At 41.7% G+C, this 15994-nt stretch overlaps 1 pseudogene; it reads left to right on the top strand.

Moving 5' to 3' along the window:
• Positions 1-1440: 1440 nt before the first annotated feature.
• On the top strand, positions 1441-5781 carry LOC139390506 (uncharacterized; annotated as a pseudogene).
• Positions 5782-15994: the final 10213 nt, after the last annotated feature.

Raw genomic sequence — 15994 nt, 5'->3', positions numbered from 1 at the left:
AGGAGTGAAAGATAGAGGGGAACTCACTAACAAGTTGCTAGACATTCCAATTCAGCAGTCAGTGGGCGCTGGAGTAAGTTTCACAGTGAGCAGATAGGAATAGGAATTGTTTATGTCTTTCTAGCCAGTGAGCATTAAGTCTGTGTATATGAACTGTTAGCATGAGAATAGGGATGGGTCCTGTGAACTTCTCTGACCCATTGACCTCTCTCCTGGGATGTGAATAGTATCACTCAAGAGCTGCCCGCTCGCTATGTCAGACCTGAACCATGCCTAAAATTCTAATCAGTCTGATTTAATGTATCCTACAACCCCCTTCTAGACAACCCCACCCCCCATTTATTCAGACCGGGGGTACGGCAGTTTGTTTAAGGCATGCCTCGCCCCCCAATCCGGGTACCCCTCCTCCAATTTATGGGCCCCTGGACTTGGAAGTTGGAGGAGTCTGAGGAGCTGGTATAAGACAACAGGGGTCCCTTTCTCTTCCTAAAGAAGTTGGGCCTCCACATAATCAATTGGTTCCCCAACCACTGAGCGGTTTATAGCTAATCCGAATTAGAATGGTAAAAGGATCAGACTGGTGTCACTCTGATCATAATCACCCATCTCACATTCAATACTGAAGTGCAACTGAACTGAAACAGCTATTCACTGATAGGTGTGAATTAGAATAAGGATAACATTCTGCAGAAAACCTGATGCAGAAAGCTGGTCTGAGAGGATAATATGTGTACCAGAGAGAGAGCTTCAGTGAAGTGTTCTCAGCAATGCAGTCTATCAGATGCAGGAATAATTGAGAGAAGGCTGGAAAGAGTGACACCTTCAGGCATGGAGAAGAAACATTTCATTCTGTAAAATCCACAGTCTCTGATCAATGTCAAGAATATAGCTCAAATGGTCTACCTTTCATGGCAGAGAATTTGTATCTTGGCCTATTTTATTACATAGTTTGAGAAAAGAGACGTCATTGAATCTTCCTTCACAATTTGTTCCTCATACCTTTAATTAAGGTACATCTCATTGTTTGCAATAAGTTTGAATGAAATATTGACACACAAATATTACTTAACCAGCAAAACCTTTATTGTAGCCTAGGCCTATCGGGAGAAAGAGGATATTATTGGCAATACCATTGCATGTGTCAGTTTGACTCATTTAGCCTATGGATTCGAAGTGCTGAGAGGACAGCGCCACGTGTTTCCAATGAATCTCTATAGTTTGCAATCGAGAACCAGACACAAAAAAGTGAATTTCCTATTTCGTCTCTATTTATGCACATTTTATATTGTTCCAGTTTATGTATTTATATTTATTAAATAATTGCAAGACGGTTTTATTTAGGGTCTATGCGTTTTCATCAGTTTATAAATGAGAGATTGTGACACAACAACCAATGAAATAATCGAATAACTTGCATTAAGTGAAAGGTGCACGTAATCAATGGGTAAAACTGTGTCAAACATGGATCTCATTGCATTAGATTGTGTAAATGCTCCTGTGCCCGTGGCACTGCTATATTAACGTAGTAGGCTCAAGCTTACTCTCTGAATAATTACTGAACTGTCAGTAATATAGTTAATGGTATACCTGGGTAGTCTGATGTAGGCCTGCCGGAGGGGCGTCCTTAAGCGATGTCTGGCTCTCTTCCCAGAGCATAAGTGGGGCTCAAAACGAGGTGTGAATATAATGTATAGGCCTACAACATGGTTATACATCATTGTCTTAATCAATCATATTATTTCATACCTTACCTTAGACCTGTAAAAGTGATGTATAAAATGTAGCCCTATAATATGATTAGCCCCTTGTCCTCATACGTTTTGCCATATTTGGAATATAAATGATGTATATTACATTCTCACATTTGATACAAAAATACATGATATTATTCCAATTGAATTTCGTACTGTTAAACACGTTGATCCAAACAGGTTCAAAAATAGAGTTTCTCAAAACGATGTGCAACACAATGGCAGACCAAATAAAAATGTGTTTCCATTTCATTTCTCGATTGAATCCTCACATAAGCAATTATAGGGCTAATTGTCATCAAACTTGTAATATGTCAACGAAAAGTCTTGAAAATGATTCATCTGCAAGTGAAAGTGAGTGTTCTGCTTCTTGGTCTCTTACACAATTGAGGAACTAAAACTTGGAGTGGGCTACATATATTTAACGATCATATAATTTATGTTAATTGTGCGATTATATTTCTGACTTTTAAATTCTGGCTAGTAACATAGCTCTCTTTTTGACTTATTAATTCTGGCTAGTAACATAGCTCTCTTTTTGACTTATTAATTCTGGCTAGTATCATAGCTCTCTTTTTGACTTATTAATTCTGGCTAGTATCATAGCTCTCTTTTTGACTTATTAATTCTGGCTAGTATCATAGCTCTCTTTTTGACTTATTAATTCTGGCTAGTAACATAGCTCTCTTTTTGACTTATTATTTCTGGCTAGTATCATAGCTCTCTTTTTGACTTATTAATTCTGGCTAGTATCATAGCTCTCTTTTTGACTTATTATTTCTGGCTAGTAACATAGCCTTGGCCTACATAATGTGTGAAATGTAAATGCTATAAAACGAGAACGAGAGGGAAAGAAGACAATAGAGAGATTCTGTTAACATTTTCGTTAAATTGCCTCGAGTATAGTCTATACCAGAACATGTGTTCATCACGAATTTTTATATTATTTATATATTTATATTGTAAATTGTAAAATTCATAATAAATAACTTTCACATTTTAACACATATACTAATTTGCCAAGCAATTTTTAAAAACTTAAATCTTATATTTGACCTTTTTTTTAAACTAGGCGATGTTCAGGGGCAGAACGACAAAATCCTTAATTTATCAGCTTGGGGATTTGATCTTGCAACCTTTCGGTTACTAGGCCAACGGTCTAAGCACTAGGCTACCTACCGCCCCAAATACACCTTAAATATGTCGAACTGGATTTAAAAAAAATCTCGAACCCTGGATTACAGGGAAATCTAAAATGATTGTAGTCTTTATTAATTGAATCGTGTGAAATTGACAGAGAAAATAATGGAGAGAAGTGCTTGCTTTTTTTAACTGATCTCCCTTTTACTGTCACTCCCTGACACCCACGTCTATAATGCATATTATACCGTATATCTGTATATTACATTTCATTATATTTTTGTTAAGGTATAGGCTGTGTAATGCATCTGAAATATCCAGGAGTCATGGGAATCAAATGTTATACTTACACATGTTACAGATCCTGTGAGGAAAAATGGAATAAAGACTTCTTTCTCGTTGCATTTTACAACCAGAGGGAAACGTAGGCAACATCAACATGGCCAAAGTGTGATCTGACTAAGAACTGCAGGCTTTCTCACCCATCTACACACTGTACACCATAATTACAAAGTGAACACGTGTTTTTATACATGTAGGAAAATGTATTGAAAATGTAAAACAGAAATATCTAATTTACACTCCTTTGCTATGACACTCCAAATTGAGCTCAGGTGCATCACATTTTCTTTGATCATCCTTGAGATGTCACGACAACTAGATTGGAGTCCAGCTATGGCCAATTGTTCAGACATGATTTAGAAAGAAATACATGTCTATCTCTATAAGGTCCCACAGTTGACAGTACATGTCAGAGCAAAACTATACCATGAAGTCTAAGGAACTATCTGTAGCTCTCCGAAATTGTGATGAGGCATATACAATGCATTTGGAAAGCAGTTTTTCCACATTTTGTTACATTATAGCCTTATTCTAAAATGGATGAAGAAGAAACAATCTCATAAATCTACACAACATAAACCATAATGACAAAGTGAAAACAGGCTTTTAATAATCTTTGCTGATATATTACAAATAAAAAACTAAAATTCCTTATTTACATAAGTATTCAGACCCTTTGCTATGAGACTCGAAATTGAGCTCAGGTGCATCCTGTTTCCATTGACCACCATTGAGATGTTTCTACAACTTGATTGGAGTCCACGTGGTAAATTCAATTGATTAGACACACACCTGTCTACATAAGATCCCACAGTTGACAGTGCAAAAAACCAAGCCATGAGGTCGAAGGAATTGTCCATAGTCAGGATTGTGTCGAGGCACAGATCTGGGGAACCAAAACATCTCTTTAGCATTGAAGGTCCCCAAGAACACAGTGGCCTCTATCATTCTTAAATGGAAGACGTTTGGAACCACCAAGACTCTTCCTAGAGCTGGCCGCCCGGCCAAACTGCACAATCGGGGGAGAAGAGCCTTGATCAGGGAAGTGACCAAGAACCCAATGGTCACTTTGACAGAGCTCCAGAGTTCCTCTGTGGAGATGGCAGAACCTTCCAGAAGGACAAACATCTATGCAGCACTCGACCATTCAGGCCTTTATGGTAGAGTGGCCAGATGGAAGCCACTCCTCAGTAAAAGGACCATGACAGCCTGCTTGGAGTTTGCCAAAAGGCACCTAAAAGGCTGTCAGACAATGAGAAACAAGATTCTCTGGTCTGATGAAACCAATATTGAACTCTTTGGCCTGAATGCCAAGTGTCATGTCTGTAGAAACCAGGCACTGCTCATTACCTGGCCAAAACCATCCCTATGGTGAAGCATGGTGGTGACAGCATCATGCTGTGGGGATGTTTTTCAGCAGCAGAGACTGGGAGACTAGTCAGGATTGAGGGATAGATGAACGGAGCAGAGAGATCCTTGATGAAAACCTGCTCTCTCAATGTCCTTGAGTGGCCCAGCCAGAGCCTGGACTTGAACCTGATCGAACATCTCTGGAGAGATCTGAAAATAGCTATGCAGTGACACCCCCCATCCAACCTGACAGCGCTTGAGAGGATCTGCAGAGAAGAATGGGAGAAACTTCCCAAATACAGGTGTGCCAAGCTTGTAGAGTCATACCCAAGAAGACTCAAGGTTGTAATCGCTGCCAAAGGTGGTTCAACAAAGTACTGTGTAAAGGGTCTGAACACTTATATAAATGTGATATTTCAGTAACAAACATTTCTAAAAACCTGTTTTTGGTTTGTCATTATGGGGTATTGTGTGTAGATTGATGACAATATATATATATATATATATATTTAATCAATTTTAGAATAAAGCTGTAACCTAACAAAATGTTGAAAACGTGAAGGGGTCTGAATACTTTCTGAATGCACTGTATCTGGCGAAGGGTCTAAAACCATTTCCAGAGTGTGGAACGTTTCTAAGAGCACAGTGGTCTCCATCATTGGGAAATGGAAAAGTATGAACTATCCAGACTCTGCATAGAGCTGGTCATCTAACCAAACTGAGCACCATGGCAAGAAGGACCTTGGTCAGGGAGGTGACCAAGAACCCATTGACCACTCTGAGAGAGCTACAGAGTTTCTTGGCTGAAATGGTAGAACTTGCCAGAAGGACAACAATCTCTATAGCACTTCACCAATCTGGGCTTTATGGGAGAGTGGTCAGACAGAGGCCACTTATGAGAAAAAGACACATGACAGTACGCTTGGAGTTTGTAAAAAGGCTCTTGAAAGACTCTGAGAGCATAAAGCATATGATTCTGTGGTCTGATGAAACAAAAAATGTAACTCTTTGGCCTGAATGTAAAACACTCGGTCTGGAGAAAACCAGGCACAGATCATCACCCATCTAACATCATCCCTACCGTGAAGCATGGCGGTGGCAGCATCATGCTATGGGGATGCTTTTTGGCGGCAGGGGCTGGGAAACTGGTAAGGATAGAGGGAACAAAGAATGGAGCCAAATACAGGCAAATCCTTGATGAGAACCTGCTTCAGAGTGCAAACGACCTTAGACTGGGTGAAGATTCATGTTCCAACAGGACAATGACCCCAAGCATACAGCCAAAGTAACGCTGAGAACAAGAATTTGAAAGTCCTCGAGTGGCCCAGCCAAAGCCCAGACTTGACTCCCATTGAAGACCTGTGGAAAGACTTGAAGATTGCTGTTCACCGCCGCTATCCATCTAACTTAACAGATCTTGAGAAAATCTGCAAGGAAGAATGGGAGAAAATCCACAAATCCAGATGTTCAAAGCTGATAAAGACATACCCAGGACGACTCAAAGCTGTAATATCCGCCAAAGGTGCTTCTACAAAGTATTGACTCAGGGGTGTGAATACGTATGTAAATGAGATATTTCTGTATTTCATTTTCAATACATTTGCAAATATTTCAAAAACATGTTTTCACTTTGTCATTATGGGCTATTTCGTGGAGATAGGTGAACATATTTTTAAAATCCATTTTGAATTCAAGCTGTAACACAACAAACGTGGAATAAGTCAAGTGGTATGAATACTTTATGAAGCCACTGTGTATACCAACATCATAAATGAATCAACACAATATCATACACCTCCAGAAAGGACACAACAACACAGCATCATCAGAGATGTTCTTCTAATGATGCTACGGGCTCTGACGTCATATATATGAATGTAAAAGAAAACTGTTTTATGCCATTCAGAGTCAGCATACAGGTGTGTGAAAATAAGTGTGGACAGCAAAGTACATCATGTTTCAAATGGTGTGTGCTTTTAGATGGACTCCTACATTTAGTCCAATGGTTTAATCGTGAACGTGACAAGGCCTCCACTGCAGCAGTATGGAGGGAGGGTTTAGAGCACCGGTGCTGGGCGGGCACTATTTGGTAAGAACTCTTTGGCGGGCACTATTTGGGAAGAACTCTTTGGCGGGCACTATTTGGTAAGAACTCTTTGGCGGGCACTATTTGGTAAGAACTCTTTGGCGGGCACTATTTGGTAAGAACTCTTTGACGGGCACCATTTAACAGGCACCATTGTGAATAGGCTTTTGGGGGTGGAGGATGTGGCATCTTTACGTGTGTGTGTGTGAGCGTGTGATTGTGTGTGTGGGAGAGATCTTGAATAACTTAATCTTACAAGCATGTTGACTGGAGGTGAAAAGAAAAAGTGCTGGTTTTGCTCTCAATATCTCTCTCATAGTAGTACAGCATTTTGGTCTCTTTTATTCAGGGTATACGATCTAGGGGCAGAATGTTAATGCTGATGTCCTGTGGTGGAGGAGAGGAAAGTAGACTACACACAGCCTCTCTCCTTCTCACAGCAAGAGACAAACCAATAGCCTGTTACTGCTTGTAGGCTATGTGCTGATGATGTTGAATGAGAAAGGTGCAATTTCATTCCCTACTGTAGAAAACAATCCAATGAGTTTGAGTAACTCATTAGGGGTGTATTCAGAAAAGTGAAACGTTCCAAACATTGCATAGAAATGTGCTAACATGATTCCTCCTATTCTACATGGCATACAATCAGGTTTGTTCTACACAATACATTTCTATCTGAACGTTGTGTAGCGTTGAACCCCTGACCAGAGCCCAGGATTCATTAGAGCTAGGAATCATTCAATAGTCAGCGAATAAGAGGTTGTTGTCTGTGTTTGCACCTGGCTTGAAATGTGTTTAGATCAGTGGTGTATCTCCCAATGTTATCTTAGTCTTAATGGAAGGGTTTCTCTTATTTTCTTATTCTTCCAGAGAAAAAGAGAGAGAGAGAGAGAGAGAGAGAGAGAGAGAGAGGGAGAGAAAGAAAGGGCCATGTATTGACAGTCGCACTTATATGCATGCACATGCTTACAGTCAGGGGGAGAGAGAGCCATCTGAGCTACATGCTACGTGGATGGACTAGCTGCTCAGTGCAGAGAGGATGAAGCCCATCCTCTCTGTTATACATCAGTTATAACAAAGAGGCAGGGACGAGCGTGGGGATTGGTTGAAACCAGTTTGAATCAACACAGTCAGAAGGTAAAGTTTGAGCTGTGAGCTGTGGGTACAGAAACAAAACAATGTTACCAAGAACAGTGGCTGAAACTGTGTATGTTTAATAGTAAAACCAATAATGATATTGAATAGCAAATTGTCTATCATATTGTACAGGTCTGAGGTCCCTTTAACAACAACAACATTGACAACTTAGCAATTAAAGCAATATGTCCTTTCATATGTTTAAACATAAGTGAATTCACATCTTCCTTTTAAAAGCCATTGTCCATATGATACGGATTGTTCATACACTTTATAGTTATCAAATAAATAGTCAAGTCCATATACCCCAACTTTCCCTATAAATCGTAGACTTTGAATCAAAATATAATCTCACAGCGGGTAGGAAGGCAAGGGGCCCTTGAAACATTAACACAGTTCTAATTTGTCTTCACGGTCTACACATTTAGAATGTCTAGAGTCATCCACTATGCTTGTCACAGACCCTTCTAAAGGGACCCAAAAGGTCTTTGGATCCATGTCTATAGGAATGCACCAGAAACATTCCAACAGGCTGACTCTCAATTTGATTACCATTATTCTCCATTCACATCAGTGGTCCATCAGGCATGGTCCATCAGCCGTGTCTAATGTGTGGCTGCTAGGCTAAACTTTAACCCCAGCCTGTCTAGAGGGCCACTGTGACAGGGGGTCAAGGGTAAAGGGGGAAGGGGGCTTATGGAACGCATTTGGGGGGGCTGTCTGGGAGAGAAGGGTCCAGACTGTCCCAGACTTATGGTTGAGAGTACAGGGGAGGCTGTGTATCCTGCACCCCCTTTAGATCCTCACCCCACCCCACTGCTCTGTCTGTTTCCCTTAACCCCCTGGGCCTTAATGAACAGGTGGACTGCTGAGGGATTGTCTGGGGACTGGCGGGGTGCTGGTTCCCAGACAGGGGTGTGTAAAGTGGGTACACAGACAGACACAAAGAGGTCCTAACGTACACAAACACACAGAATCATTGCATAAACACATGATATACTGTATTATATGCATATAAAACACATAAAATCAGAATCCACACTATATCCCCACCATTTAAACAGTACCTTCAGAAAGTATTCACACCCCTTTACTTTTTCACATTTTGTTGTGTTACAGCCTGAATTTAAAATGGATTAAATTGAGATTTTGTGTCACTGTCTACAAGCAATAACCCATAAAGTCAGAGTGGAATTATAGTTGTAGATACTTTCACAAACTAATAAGAAATGAAAAGCTGAAATGTCTTGAGTCAATAATTATTCAGTCCCTTTGTTATGGAAAGTCTAAATAAGTTCAGGAGTAAAAATGTGTAACAAATTGTATAATAAATTGCATAGACTCATTCCGCGGTCAATAATAGTGGTTAACATGATTTTTGAATAACTACTCCATCTCTGTACCTCACACATACAATTATCTGTAAGGTCCCTCAATCGAATAGGGAATTTCAAGCACAGATTCAACTACAAAGACCAGGTAGAGTTTTTGATGCCTGGCAAAGAAGGGCACCGATAGGGAAATGTTTACAAAAAAAAGCAGACGCTGAATATCCCTTTGAGCATGGTGAAGTTATTAATTACACTTTGGATAGTGTATAAATACAACCAGTCACTGCAAAGATTCAGGCGTCCTTCCTAACTCAGTTGCTGGAGAGGAAGGTGTCACGCCCTGGTCTTAGTATTTTGTGTTTTCTTTATTATTTTGGTCAGGCCAGGGTGTGACATGGGTTATTTATGTGGTGTGTTTTGTCTAGGGGTTTTTTGTAGGTCATGGGATTGTGGTTAGTGGGGTTGTCTAGAAAAGTCTATGGTTGCCTGGAGTGGTTCTCAATCAGATGCAGGTGTTTATCGTTGTCTCTGATTGGGAACCATATTTAGGCAGCCATATTCTTTGAGTGTTTTGTGGGTGATTGTTCCTGTCTCAGTGTTTGTTTGCACAAGATAAGGCTGTTTAGGGTTTCGCGGTATGTTTATTGTTTTGTATTGTTCATGTTTATCTTTTATTAAACATGTTTTGAAATAACCACGCTGCATTTTGGTCCGCCTCTCTTTCACCAGAAGAAAACCGTAACAGAAGGAAACTGCTCAAGGCCAATGGTAATTGTAAAACAGTTAGAGTTTAATGGTTATGATATGAGAACTGAGAATGAATCAACAACATTGTAGTTACTCCACAACACATCTAAATGACAGAGTGAGAAGGAGGTCTGTAAAGAATAAAAATGTTCCAAAACATACATCCTGTTTGTGACTAGGCACTTAAAGGTGCAATTATGTAGAAATCGCTCTGCCATTTCGTGGTTGCTCAAATTCTAATGGTTTGCCTAATTTCAGTTTATAGTGTAGAGAATCAATCATTGTACCATCTAAACCGCTGTGAAATATATTTTCATTATAACCAAAATATTGTATTTTCAGCTGTTTGAAACTGGTGTACAAAACCGAAAGTAAAAGAAGCAAAATTAATCTTAAGAACGGGAAGCAAAGAAATAGACCACATAGAACAGATCTACCGCTTCTTAGTTTTTGTTTTTCAATGAGAATGTCACCCAAAAAGTTACATATTTCAGCTTTAAGTAATACTGCTAAAAATGTTGCAAAGAAATTAATGTTTTGTTCTAAATATAATTTTGGGGCAAACACAACACATCACTGAGTATCACTCTACATATTGTCAAGCATGGTGGTGTCTGCATCATGTTATGGGTGTGCTTGTCATGGGCAAGGACTAGAAGGTTTTGGGGATAAAAAGATACAGAATACAGATAAGCACAGGCAAAATCCTAGAGGATAATCTGGTTCAGTCTGCTGTCCAACAGACACTGGGAGAAAAATTCACCTTTCATCAGGACAATAACCTAAAACGCAAGGCCAAATCTACACTGGAGTAGCTTACCAAGGCATCATTGAATGTTCCCGAGTTACTGTTTTGACTTAAATTGGCTTAAATCTATGGCAAGACTTGTAAATAGCTGTCTAGCAATGATCAACAATCAACTGCCTAGTTAAATAACATTTAAAAAACTTGACAGAGCTAAAGGGCCTCCCGGGTGGCGCAGTGGTTAAGGGCGCTGTACTACAGCGCCAGCTGTGCCACCAGAGACTGTCGCAACCGGCCACAAGCGGGAGGTCAGTGGGGCGATGCACAATTGGCCGGCAGGGATATCCTTGACTCATCGTGCACCAGCGACTCCTGTTGCGGGCTGGGCGCAGTGCACGCTAACCAAGGTTGCCAGGTGCATGGTGTTTCCTCCGACACATTGGTGCGGCTGGATTCCGGGTTGGATGCGCACTGTGTTAAGAAGCAGTGCGGCTTGGTTGGGTTGTGTATCGGAGGACGCATGACTTTCAACCTTCATCTCTCCCGAGCCCGTACGGGAGTTGTAGCGATGAGACAAGATAGTAGCTACTAAAACAATTGGATACCACGAAATTAGAGAGAAAAAGGGGTAAAAATTCACAAAAAAAATAAATAAAAATTGACAGAGCTTGAAGAGTAATCCAGGTCTGCAAAGCTCTTAGACTTACCCAAAAAGACTCTCAGCTGTAATCGCCGCCAAAGGTGCTTCTACAAAGTTTTGACTCAGTGGTGTGAATATTTATGTAAAATAGATGTTTCTGTATTTTGTTTTCAATAAATGTGCAAACATTTCTAAAAACATGTTTTCACTTTGTTATTATGGGGCATTGTTAGTAGATAGGTGAGATGATTTAAATGACATTTAATCCATTTTGAAACCAGGCTTTAACACAACAAAATGGGGAATAAGTCAATACGTATGAATACCTTCTGAATGCGCTGTGCTTCACTTTGCTGAGTGAAGAACTTTGCACACCATGTTGAAAGACATTCATAGTTAACGCAACACATATCAGCAATCCTTTACAGGCTGTTTACAAATTGCAACAGAACCTATATTTTATTCAGACTAAGAACAGAAAACATCTGTTCAGGTAGGTTTGGAAGGAGACAGCCGTTTACACATCCGTCTGAGGGCCCTGGGAAACTAGTGTTGACTAGGGGGGAAAAAGTTGTGATGGATGTCCTGGTGGGGCCCAGGCAGGCACGCAGACATGTAGTGGCCCTTGACTTACTGAGTAGATGGACAGTACTGCCCCCTTCAGACCATAGTGAACAGGGCTGTTTGCTAAATATGCTAGAAAATGAAACTTGAGACCCCATCTTATGGACTTACAAACAGTTCTTTCAGAGCTTCATCAATGCTACCTAATGCTAGCACATGCAAATGCACTTCACAAACGCATGCAGGCAGGCAGGCACCCACACACAAATGCACCCCCCCCCCCCCTCACACACACACAGGACCCAGGAAGGACAGACCTCACGTGCGGTCGGCACTAGAGCATGTAGCCACCTGTCAATCACCAGATCCCTCCTGTCTTAAGAGAGACGTTTCGACTTCGCCCGTCCCTCCCCACACATTCTGCTTCCCCTGGCAGCCGTTGTCAGGCGACCACGGGGCATTTTCCCCTCACAACGGGGCCTCGCCATTGAACCCTGGGGTCCTTAGCAACTACAATTAGAAGGTGCCAAAAAGAGCTATTTTCTGTGGCTGAAAGGGCCTGTTCTTCTGCGCTGCATCTGGGATTCATACGGCAGGACCTGAATGGACGAACCTGTTCCTTTTAAACGGCAGTGTAATGGAGCGTATAAAGGGGCCGGCTACCAGTGGATAGGATAGATAAGATCATGGCTAATCTGCTGTTCCACTCCACTGTGGTTCGATAGGGACACTTAACCTGCCTCTGTGGCCAGTTAGTGTCCTTGGGCGGCCAGTGGTCAGTGGGCTGTGACAGGCTGTGTTTTGAGAAAACTATAGAGAGGTTGGGTATAATATGAGGAGAAGAGGTGGGATAAGTAGAGTTTATGAACACTTTTATGGACTTCTGAATGGTTTCACTGGATGTTTTTACAAGTGTCTTTATGAGGGACTGAACAAAAGGCCCTGAATGCCTCCCTACACATTGAGGGTCTGAGACAGACAACTCTTTGGCGATCATAAAGTTAACTCTCTGGAGCTGACATTTAAATAAACCAATATATAAAATCGGATCAAGAGTCTGATGGATAAAAAGGGAACTATAACTGCCATATTGTTTGTTTATCATCCAATTGAGAGATCGTCACCAACTGTGGTGGGTGGAGTTCATTGTCTAGATTGGCTTTAGCTCCCTGATCAAAAATCTAAAATGCTTTTTTATCCCCAATATATAAAATAATCACACAAATATTTTTGTATTTATTAGGGTCCCCAGGAGCTACTCTTCCTGGGGTACAAACAGGGTTAAAACAAGCACATCATAACAAAACACATCAGCTTAATAAAACAATACATCATACAAGACATTAGATTATTACTCTCTTTTTATACCCCTTTTCCTCCCCATTTTTTGTGGTATCCAATTGGTAGTTACAGTTTTGTCTCATCGCTGCAACTCCCTATGGACTCGGGAGAGGCAAAGGTCGAGAGCCATGCGTCCTCCGAAACACGACCCTGCCAAGCTACACTGCTTCTTGATACACTACTCGCTTAACCCGGAAGCCAGCCACACCAATGTGTTAGAGGAAACACCATCAGGCGCCCGGCCGGCCACAAGTTGTCGCTAGAGCAGGATGAGACAAGGAAATCCCGGCCGGCCAAACCCTCCCCTAACCCGGACGACGCGAGGCCAATTGTGCGCCGCCTCATTAGTCCCCTGGTCACAGCCGGCTGTGACACAGCCTGGGATCAAACCCAGGGCAGTAGCGATGCCTCAGACTGCTCCGCCACTCGGGAGGCCAATTTATTACTGTCTTATTACAAACTTAAAATATCAATACCACAATACCACAACATTACAATGTGTGTGTGTGTCTGTGTGTGTGTGTAGAGTATGTGTTATAGTGTTTGTGCGTATGCATATGCGTGTCTGTGTTTGTGTGTGTCTCTTCATCATTCAGCATTGTTCCGTGCCCTTCCCTGTACGCTTGCTGAAAGTCAGTTGTTAATTTGTTTACTGTGAAATAGCATTGTATCTGGTCAAACAACATTTTTCTAAAATGTTTATAAATGCTCGTAAAGTTTTATGGGCTTACTTCTAAGTGGTCTAATGTGTGTATTTTAAGGCTACTCACAGTTATGTTTTCAAGTACAGCAGACTACAAACAGACTATAACTTTGTACCAACATTTTAGTAGAGATGATACAGTTCTTTATCATTAATGAGCGTCTGTGGCCCTTTGTGAGTGTGTGCTTTGTCTCTACTCCTTTCTTAACTCTCGTCCACAGCACACTTGCCCACCCTCTCAGTCAGCACACCTGTCAATCAACAGTCCTGATTGACCCTAGAAGGCAGGCCATCAGGCATCAGCTCTGAAAAGGAGGAGCCTCTCTGTCCCTCCCTGCTCCCTCCTTCATGCCTTCTTCTCTCCCTCTCTCTCCCTTTCTGTCTTTCAATTACTTTTTCTCATTCTCTCTCTCTCTCTCTCTCTCTCTCTTTCTCCTTCACTAATTTTCCCCACCACCTCACCTCTTTCAGTCTCATCCATTACCAAGGTCAGTGTCTCTGTAAAAATGGTAGTATACTTGGCTCTCCTTCACCTTCCCCTTGCTTCTCTCTACTCAACTATGTTCCCCCTTCCCTCCTCAACTTGGTTCCCTGTTCCCTCTTCAACTCTTTGCCCCCAGGGTCATGTCCCTCTCAGCACTAACTTCTCTGACCCCTTGGGAAAGGACTAGGACCATAAAATGGGCCTCTGAATTCGTTTTAATGGGGTCCCTTATCCACCCTTTAAGTGGTTGATTGATAAACGGGCTTGAGTTTGGGATGGTGGGAGGGGCCGTGGTTGAGGAGAGGTGGGGGGGTCAGGGAAAATGTGTGTAGGGTTGTGTGTGTGCGTGCGTGCGTGCGCGTACAGATGTAGGATCTTAATTTGAGCCAGTGTTTTACAGCAGGAAGATAATCCTGCAGCAAAAGGAAATGTGAATTATTATGTGGATTATAATTAATGGACATTATTTGTAGGGGTTGATACATTCTTTGTTCGGGAAAATTAAGTGTGACATTTAAAGTGAAAATGACAAACTTTAGAAGCCTTTTTAAACCTTGAATACACTACAAGTGTGCACTTCCTGTTGTGGAAATGATCAGCAACAAAAGAGTGATCAAATTAAGATCTTGTGTGTGTGTGTGTGTGTGTGTGTGTGTGTGTGTGTGTGTGTGTGTGTGTGTGTGTGTGTGTGTGTGTGTGTGTGTGTGTGTGTGTGTGTGTGTGTGTGTGTGTGTGTGTGTGTGTGTGTGTGTGTGTGTGTGTGTGTGTGGGTGGAGGGGAGGGGAGGGGAGGGGAGGGGAGGGGAGGGGAGGGGAGGGGGCTGGGTGCAGTTGGTGTCTGAATAGGGGAGAGGCGCTCCCTTCCTTCCCAGCAGGACAGCATCTCTTTTAATTGGAGCTTTTGTGGCACCATTACCTCCTTTACTTCAACACGTTACTGATGACAAAAGAAAACACCTCTAAGCCTGCCTTTGTGAGAGAGAGGAGAAGGATACCTCGCTGCTACTGATGTGGGAATCATCCACACTCATGAGCTACTCTCTAATACGGGGCAACATAATATCACTGCAGAGGGAACTGTAAATGCATAGTGGCAGATCATATTGATGCATACAGTAGTAGTAGGCTAAATTAAAGAAAGAGTGGATAATTCTGTTCTTTGTAAGAAGGTAAAACACCATGCACAACAGAGCTCTTCTGTTAGAAGATACCTTTTTTTATTCAGGAAACCTCATTATAATCTCTCAGCTCAATTCAGAGGCTCTAAAGCAAGATCCAAGGCCATAATCGTCTCACCTACTCTTTCTCTACTCAATGGGACATATTGTTTTTACAGATCCATGCTGAGTTAAGTGGGATTTAGATGAAAATCTGAATCCTGAAACCTCTGGTAAGTCATTCATGCGGCTCTACCTGTGGAGCCCTGAGTGTGACCTTGCACTAGGTCAAACCTTTGACCCTGGGGCATGTTTAGGCTGATGCTGCGGGCTGGGCTCTGATGTGTTCCTGTCCCTATGGTCATTCTAGTCTCCCAGGAGACTATATGGACATGATCTCTCCCTCCTGTGCATGCATGTGTGTGTGATTGCTCCTGTGGTCACTCTGGTGTAACAGGAGAGCATGGGGAATGACTT

Source organism: Oncorhynchus clarkii, chromosome 1, assembly GCF_045791955.1.
Source record: "Oncorhynchus clarkii lewisi isolate Uvic-CL-2024 chromosome 1, UVic_Ocla_1.0, whole genome shotgun sequence".
Classification (NCBI taxonomy): Eukaryota; Metazoa; Chordata; class Actinopteri; order Salmoniformes; family Salmonidae; genus Oncorhynchus; species Oncorhynchus clarkii.
Note: the sequence above shows the minus strand (reverse complement) of the source record. Positions and strands in the feature narration are given on the sequence as shown.